Genomic DNA, 9,338 nt, shown 5'->3' with positions numbered 1-9,338 from the left:
GGATATGAAGAAGGGCCTGTTTTTTTAGCATATTTCCAGGGCAGATTTCTTAGAATATGAAGCATCTGAAAGACATTGCAGGGAGTGGTTTTTATTAAGCCCAGTAAAAATCTGCCCACTCTACCTGCAATTTCTGCCATGCATAACCAGTTAGGTTACATGCAAGTTAGTTACATGAAAGAGTAAAGCAAAGTGTGAAGTAGAGCTGCGTGTGCTAGGTAACTATCAGCAGCATAGGTGTGCTAGTCTGTTGCTATAGTTGCACTGTTAAGACTGCTTCCAGTAGAATCACAGAATAGTTTGGGTTGGAAGCGGCTATTAAGATCATGTAGTTCCAACCCTTTGCTACAAGCAGGAACACCTCTCTCTAGACCAGGCTGCTCAAAGTCCCATCCAGCCTGGCTTTGAATGCAGCCGGGGAGGGGGCATCCACAACTTCTCTGAGCAATCATTTCCAGTGAATAATTTCTTCCTAATATCTAGTCTAAATCTACTGTCTTCCCCAGGTTTCCTGTAAGCACCCTTCAGGTACTGGAAGGCCCTCTGGTCATCATGGACCTCCTCTGGACCTGCTCCAGCAGTTCCATGCCCTCTTTTTGGGAGCCCCACAGCAGTACCCTAGCTAGGTTCTCACTTCTGGCTTTATTGGCTACTCAGTTGCTTTGTGCCAGTAGATCCTTTGCACAGTGGAACGCAGCTGAACTGTTGCTTTGGTTGCGGATATGAGGAAAATTTGAGCTGAAATTAAGTGCATCTTTGGCTTATCTTGTTTCAACTGTTATTCTGTTCATCCTACTTTGAATTTCTTGATCTGTGCCAGACAGAACAGACAAATCTTCTCCCATGTACTGCAAAGTACTTTGTACATTCACAATACAGTAACCACTCTTAGTGTGATAAACGTAATTTTAAATGAAGAATTACTTTCTCAAGCTTAGCAATAAGTGCTGAGGAACCACCACCTAGGAGACAGTGGGGACCAACCAAATCAGCAAGGATTGAGTTTACTATTTACAAACATCTAGTGAGAAATTACTCTTTTGCAACAGAAGGAGATTCATATAGAAGTATTTGTCACCAATGAGTCCTTCAAGAAGCAAAATGCAGAAGGACAGTGTCCTCTTCCACTTGGGGTTTTTTCATGTCAGAATGGACCAGAGTTAGCCTGCAGAGGAATGTGTTTCTGCTGTGAGTTGGATTTTCACTGGGGTCCTAAAGTGTGGTGCTTTCACATATTTACCTAAAACAGACTACAACTAGTAGTAGGAAGGAGTATAGGAGTATCACTGAATGTTTATGAAGACCAAACAGTGGATATTAGCACAGTGAGTTGATGGGTGCTGTGTTTCAGCAATAGCAAGTGGGTCACCTCCACCTGTGAAGATTTTTCAGTGCAGTAGGCAGGCTCTTGTTCATTGCTGGCAAAAATGTATTGCTAATGGTGGTGACTATGTTGAAAAAGTGTTATTGTGCTTTTTGTATCTGTTGCAGTTTCCATGGAAATAAATAGAAGGAATCACTTTCAGGGTGGCCTACATAATTATGATGCCTATTTCTTTGCAGTAAGAGCACTTCCATACTTTGGTGTCTGTGGGGTTGTAGGGATTTGTTTTTTCTCTCTATTTTTTTTTCTTTCTTTTTAAAATTATGACACCCAACAACTTCTGGCTATGAACATTGAGCTGTCTGGCAAAATCTCTGTATTCTGGCATTGTATTTCTCTATGTGAAATAATGTGGGAGGATAAGGCTAAAGGGGAAAAAGAATAACGAAAGTCTTTTGGGAGCCGTTGTACAAATTCTAGGTCATGTCTTCGTGATTCCCTTTCTTTTAAATCCTTCGACTTCACCCATGTTCTGCCCTACTGGTATAAAGGTACACAGGTATAAAATCAAAATGGGCCAAACTGAGATTTTCTGGTCTGTAAGCCAAGCCTCTCAGCCTTAAAGAGATTTCTGATACAAAGAAGTTGGTTCTTGCCCTTAAAGCTCTTGTAATAATCTGAATAACTGCGGCTCACTGATACCTAATACAGCTGTTCCTCTGGAGTGATTTTTTTTACATATTGGGACAGATAATACAACAGCTTGTGCTCAAAGGGACACCCACAGCATGCTGTACCACATGCTCAACATCTTGTAGGTTAGTAAGTACTGGTTACTCACACTGAGCTGAAATGACTGAAGATTGGTGTTGACAGGGTTATTAACTCAGAGACATATCATGTGTCTATTTCTGGTAGCACATGTTACTTGGACCAAAATCTGTAGAGAAGCAGCTGAGGGAGGGGGTAGGGTGAAGCAAGAAGGGGTGTAGATGGGGAAAATGACTGGCTTTCCTCATTTTGTTTTGTTGTTTCCTGTCCTTTTACTTGTTTCCCAGGCTTTACTCTTGGTACCAGAGAGGACACACAAAGCTCTGTATAAAGGCTTGTGTAGTAAACACGCTTTCCTTATCAAATTCCTTTTAACCTGTGGCTCATAGAGAGTCAAAGTGATGTTTTGTTGATATGACCTGTCAGTTTTCTCATGGCTTTGTGTACCAATGCTACATACTGTACCTTTGTCCTTCTTAAACTCAAGACCTGGCAATAGTGATGATAGAAATGCCAGTACTGCCTCAACATGTCACTTCACATTGGTCTTCTGAGACAGGAAGCCCACTTGTTTCTAGAAAGGCAAAATAATTTGTGTCAGCTAGTTAAAGTGGCATACTGCTGATTCAGGTGTTGAGCTCTAAAGGAGCACTTTGTCCCAGCTCTGTAATGGCCTGTCTCTTGTCATCCCCATGGGGCAAAGGGATAAGTTCCTCGAGAAAAAGGTCAGAGAAATCTGGAAGACTATTATCATCAGTCTGAATCAAAACTGATGCTGGAAATATATGATCTGAATACAGCTTTCAGTAACTGGAGGGAAAGAAAGCACTTTTCTCAGTATAGAGGTGGGTGCTTATCTTAGGATTATGGTGTTACAGAAAGTGTAAAGCTCAGGATGGACTACAGATTCTGCCTGTATTCATGTCTCTGGGAAAGAAGGACTTAATAGATTATGCACTGAAATTGGTTGCAGCTTCCTTCATTCATTGGTAAGGCTATCAAAAATAAAGGAAAGGGATAAATGCTAAGTGTCCAGTGCGAGTGCTTACGACAAAATAATTTTGAGAGGCAGCAGTCGATACAATAAAAGCTGATTCAAAGAGGTCAGGCAGAACAAGCTTTTGAAGGATTTGTCTGATTTTTGGACAGCAGATAGTTTTAAGTGGCTTCTGAAAAGAGTATGTAGGCCAGATGTGTGGGATGGTGGATCCTAGTGAATACTTTATTATAGAACTAAAGGAGTATGTGCAGAATTTTGTTTGCACTTTAAATCTACTTGGTTATGAGATTCAATCTGGTTGGCCATCAGAAACCTGAAGAGCTCAGACTGGGAGAAAGCTGGAGGGTAGAGACAGCTCATTGTTTCTGGGTCTAAATGACAGCTAAGCCATCCAGACAAGAGTGCTCAATTTTGTACAGAAATTGCTCATGGGATTTTATGGAGGTTAGGTATCTTCACACTAACATTCCTTCTGATCTCTTGACATTAAACAAATTTCTCCAGATGAAAATTGCAGCCACAAGTTGTCTGTTTAATTGGAGAAGGACTCTAATATAGCTCTATATCTATCTTACAATCTCCTCTTCCTTTTTAGTTTAAATTATTGTGAATCATAGAATGGCTTGAGTTGAAATGGACCATAATGATCATCTAGTTTCAACCCCCTAACAAACAAGCTGACATTAGCCTCACAACTTAGTTTTCTTTTTAATTGGCAAATTAAAAAATAAAACCTTCCATTTTGAGTGCTATTTTTGCTCAATATTTGTTTAAATTTGGTAGTTTCAAAGCATCTATATGGAACTTCTTAGTAATTGCAGAGAATGTAGTTTAAATGAGTTGCACTTCTGACTTTTCTGTACAAAACAGAAAACAGAGGGGGTGGAATCTAAAATGTCATCAGAAAATATGAGGTGGGGAAAATTTTGCAATGTCTTGACAGGGTTACATACAAGGACTGCTCCAAAAGTAACGCCTTCTCTTTTATTTTGTTGGCTCATGATATCAGATGCAGATGTTGGTGGTATGGCAACAGAGGCTGAACTTAATTGACAATACTGTTATATGTTGTTGTGTAACAGGTAATAGCATAGGAGGTCTGACAAAATGGTGTCTCATATGGAATTGTATATGAAGCAAAGGTGTGGAATTGAACTCCGGCATGTGAAAAAAAGTTGCACCCACTGACGTTCACTGATGCTTGCTGAATATTGTTTGAGACCAAACAGTGGATGTGAGCGCAGGGAGGTGGTGGGTAGTGCACAGTGATTGCAGTACCCTTAGCAAAACAACACAGGAGGCCTCCCAGCTCTTAGCACTAGCATCCGCCTAAAAGAAGGCAGAGTGGTCTTCCACATGAATACACTAAACTTGCCAAGAGCTTTTGGAAGTGGCACTGCTGTCTGCCTTCTCAATTCAAGAAATACCTATGGGAGGATGTTGTGTGCACTACAGCAGAAAGGTATGTTAAGCAAAGTTTTCTCCCTAGTAATTGCAATGACTGATTACATGATTAAATCATTTCCTTGAGACAAAGAACCTAATATTGCTTTTAAGAGGGAAGAGGGACACAGAGTGTGTATTAGCTACACATTCAAAAATGCTCTGCTTGAGAGAGAGAGGTTCGGATTAAAGTAAGTGTGTGGAGGAAGGGGAAAAATAGCAGAATACTTGAATTTGTTTTTCAGTGTGCTAAACAAGATCTAGTCCTTTAGAATTCCCGTTGTAAATTTTAAAGCTAGAAGGACTTTTTTAGGAAATTTTTTTTTTTTTTTTTTTTTTTTTTTTTTTTTTGCGTGTCTTCAGATTAATCAAATTAGAGTTTAAACTTTTTTTTATGTCCTTTCTATAGATTAGCTTTGTTCAAATGCAGGTGGGAATACAAAATCCTCAAAAGAATTTAAAAGAAGCAAGCAAAAACTTGGGTTTATGCTCTATCTGCATTCTAATGTTAAGCTGAATTTTAAACAGGCTGAGACCTCCAGTATCTTATGGGAGATATAACCAGCACTTGTAGCAACACAACCTTCATGACAGAGGTTGGGAATCTACAATGTGGGTAGCAGTGGAGTTCTGAGAATTGCCAGAGTCCATAGTATCCAATGGTGCAAATGAGCATTCACTGCAGTGGAGCTATGCTGACTAATGCTTACTGAGAGTGCTGCACTTAAAAAAAACAACATATTTAAAATATATTCACTGTGAGATATTGAATTCAGTTCTTCTTCGGGTCAAGTAAGAACTATAAAACTAACTTCTTTCAGTATTGTTTTGCTGTTTAGCATGACCAGCACCTTTGACCAACCAAAGCATCCTAACTTGAAACTAATAGAATTGCTACAAATCTAAAACATGTTCTACGTTAGTTAGGGAGGAATGTAAAGATTTTGGCTGTTCTGTTATTTATTTATTTATTTCTCCTATTGTTTGCATGGGGTGGGGTAGGGTAGGGAGGGTAGGGATAGGAGGGTGGGCAAGAAACTTAGTTTGCACAGTTTTATAATCAGAACGTTGTTTGGTAACCAGTGTGTCATTATGTCATTTGTCATTTTGCAATGGCTGTGGGAGATACTTTTTTTTTATTTTTTTATTTTTTTAAATGAAAGCCTATTAAGAGCTCTGGTAATATTTCAAAGCATTGCATAGGAAGTCCAAATACTAATGGAATCCATGTATACCTGAGAATTCACTGGGGGGGATGAGGGGAGGAGTCAGGTGGGGAGGCTTTCTAAGAAAGTTTTCGAGTATTCTTTCAAGATCAAGTCAACTATCCACAGGGTTAAGGGAAATATTCCATCTGGCTTCACAGCTGTGAACCTTCTTCCCAAGTTATTTTTATAAACCTGATCAATTAGATCTCCTCAAAAAAAGAAAAATGAGCACCAGTGCCTCACTTATCCTCAACAGCCAGTACTAAGGACTCACATATGGTTGGTAGGAGACCAAAACTAATGTTCTTTCTCTACTTAATTTCATATAGAGGTACATGTATTGCGCAGTAGATGGTATCCTGATCAAAAACATCTCGTTTTCAAGAGACTGCATCTCTGAGTGCAAAAGATGCAGGAAGTCAGAAATATTACTCTAGTGTGATTGTTGGAAAACTTGTTGTAAAGATCTTGTTTCAGTGTTTTATAACAAGAGAAAGAACTCCTAATGGAGATATTTAGACACCAGTGAATATCCTGAATCTCAGTACTTTGAGAACAAAGGAAGAGAACTGGATTCATACCTTTACTTGGGACTGGGGCAGGTTTGAATGCCTGTTGCTAATAATACAGAAAGAAAATGTTCTATTTCAAGACTGAGTTGAAGGTGGGGCACCTTATTTTCTAAGCTACCTGTGGTGAGAAGACATGCTCTGAAAATGCCAAAGCTTGGAAAATGTGACACAATTTGCGCTCCTGCCAGTACTGTAGCAGCAAGATGTGTCCTGCTGTGTGGCCACTAGCAAAAAGAATGAAATGGGGACATGGAGGATTGGTGGGGGGAAGGAAAATTATAGTGGTATCCAATCTAACAGCTTGCCTCCTTTGCAACCACAGTGCTTTGTGCCTTTCCCCTGTGCTCTTCCTTTTCTGGGCATATCTACAAAGGAACGTTTCAGTTGAATTTTAAATAAAAGGGTGCAGGCTGTACTGCAAGCTGCTGCCAGCATGGTGTTTTGCTGGTTGAATATTGGTAATGTGGTGTGCAACTGACAGACCTGTCAGCCATTAATTCCCATTGCTTCTGTTTTTAATCAGAGGGGAGAAAAAGACCCTGAGTTCCTATTACTTGTTTTTTAGTTGAAATCCAGTAATAATCCTGCGGCTTTAATGTGTAAGTATACATACAAACATACATGCTGTATTTTTGTATGTATGTGAATATAACACTCTGGCAAACACAGTATTACAGCTAGACTGAATTAATCTAATTGAACTAAACTTATTTCTAAATGGCTGTCTACAATGGGGTTCTAGAATGTTTTAAATGTAAAGCCTTGGGAATTGAGATTAGCTCTCTCCTAAGTATCCTCACGCAGACATGGTCTCAGTTACAGTGCACATTAACGTGCTCAGTAAGAAGGGGCACCTTGTTTAAAGTTGGCTCTGAGGTGGTTATTATAATTAATAGTACTGAAAGAGCAGGCAGTGGAGGTCTGGACTCTTGAGCCTGCTGTGCTACTTAGAGGTCCATGCTCCTTTCCCAGGCACATAAAGTGTTTCATGGATGATGTGGGCAAATTTACCAGGACATGCATCTTTTAAGTAGAAAACAAATCCATCCAGGATTGGTGTACTCCATGGGATTGGTTTCCCAGATAACTTCTGTAGAAGTGCTCTTGCTGAGAGCTGCTGTGGCACGGAGCGTATTTACAGTTATGGCAGAAATGTATATTGTGTGTCTGGGAGCAAAAACACGGCTGTGTGCATGCAATCTGATTTGAGATTTCCTCTAGTTATGATTCAGTTGTGCAACTGAATTACTGCATTCTAAGGTCTTTCATAATAAATGTGTTTTCTTAACCTACAGTCTCTAAGCTACTAGACTAAGAATTGTGTTACAGCTGAAAAACTATTTGGGAATACTTCAGTCACTTTTTGAAGTACAAACAGAATAGCATACTAAAAAGGCAATTTCTTCAAACCCAGAAGGGCAGGTCACACTGTCTTAGATTGTCAGTGTGTTTTCAGTAAGTTGGTGCCTTTTTGATTAAAATTGGGGTGGGGAATTTGATTGTTTTATGTTTTTGAATAGACTCCAGGTTTTGAGCAGTCTCATCTGAATGTCCACTGTTCCACACTGCAGCTGATCTCAAGCGCATGAGGTACATGACAGCTATTAATAAAGAATTCAATGTTATCTAAGCAATAAGGTAACGCAGCCATCATGATATGGTATTATGTATGTCTTCTAAAATTCAAAAAAAACTCTGAAAATCACTCAGTGTGCCCTTGGGATGTAATTTCACTTCTCTTGTCTAAAAACATGAGTTTGAGAAAGGCATTTTAGCATGTAAACAATTTTTTCTTGTTTTCAGCTCACAAACTTCTAACAAGGTATAAAACGTAAGCACTGTTATGGATGCTGAAATAGAAATGCTTTCTTTCGTTAAACAATGAAATCCATATGAATATGATTTAAACTGTTAAAACAATTATTTTCTTATTAATTACAAGGAAATAAAATTCCTACCTGGGGAAATACACAAAGTTGACATGTGTATAAAGTTGTGTGAAATGCATTACAGCTACGGGATGTCTGATGAGACACATTATGGATATTATCCTATTCTAGTTATTTAATAAGACTAGGCACAAACTAAATATTTTCAGTTATATGCAGTTTGCCAAACTTGTTAGGATGCAAATCACTGAGCAGGTAGTTTTCACACTTAGCTTTTGAAGCCATGTAATGAAATGTATCCCTGCTCTAAAGTATTATAATATTCTTCTTGTTTCAACAAGAAAAAAATGTTAGTGTTTTCATTTCTGCACACTGTGTGGGATAGAGTTGCTTTGCTTGAATGCTGGGGAATACCTGCATGGTGTATAAATGTGTGCCATGTTCAACTGCGTGGGCCACTGATGTTTGCTGAAATTTCTGTAATATTTTCAAAACAAAGTAAGGCAGAGTACATGTAATGAAAGCCATAAATACTGAATAGTATCGGGGCTTTGTCTTCTGTATCTCAGGATTTTAAATCGGTTTGAGTATTCCTAATTCTAAGCAAGTCTGAGAAGCTTTGTCTCCAGTTATTGTGGGGGTAAATGGTAAGGGATTCTCTTACACAGTCCTGTGTGTGCATCTAAAGTAACTTAAAAATGAAATATCTTGGGGAAGTCACAGATGCTTCAAGCAATTCTGATTTTTCTACTATGTTTTGCAGCATGCACAGTCGGTGCAAATTTAGTTGTTTTCTTTCCTTATGTTTCTTTCTCAGCTGTCACTACACCAGCGTTAAGCAGTTGTGGCAGGTCTTCATTGAATTTAATGGATAATAAATTGCTTTGTACAGCTCTGTAGGGCACAACAAGTAAGCAAAAAAAAAAAAAAAAAACAAAAACAAAAACCCAAAACAAAATGGAAAACCCACAGTCATAGGTTTTCTGAGTGGCAATTGTTGCAGTGATTCTTACTTTGAAAATTATTTGCACTGTTGGTTTGTCACATATTTATGGTGGCACACTCAGAGAGCTGCAGCACTACCAGCGTTCTGCAGCTTGTTGGCCATGTGACATCCCAGGTCTCACAGCT

This window comes from Excalfactoria chinensis, chromosome 5 (assembly GCF_039878825.1).
Source record: "Excalfactoria chinensis isolate bCotChi1 chromosome 5, bCotChi1.hap2, whole genome shotgun sequence".
Classification (NCBI taxonomy): Eukaryota; Metazoa; Chordata; class Aves; order Galliformes; family Phasianidae; genus Excalfactoria; species Excalfactoria chinensis.
This window is presented reverse-complemented; position numbering follows the sequence as displayed.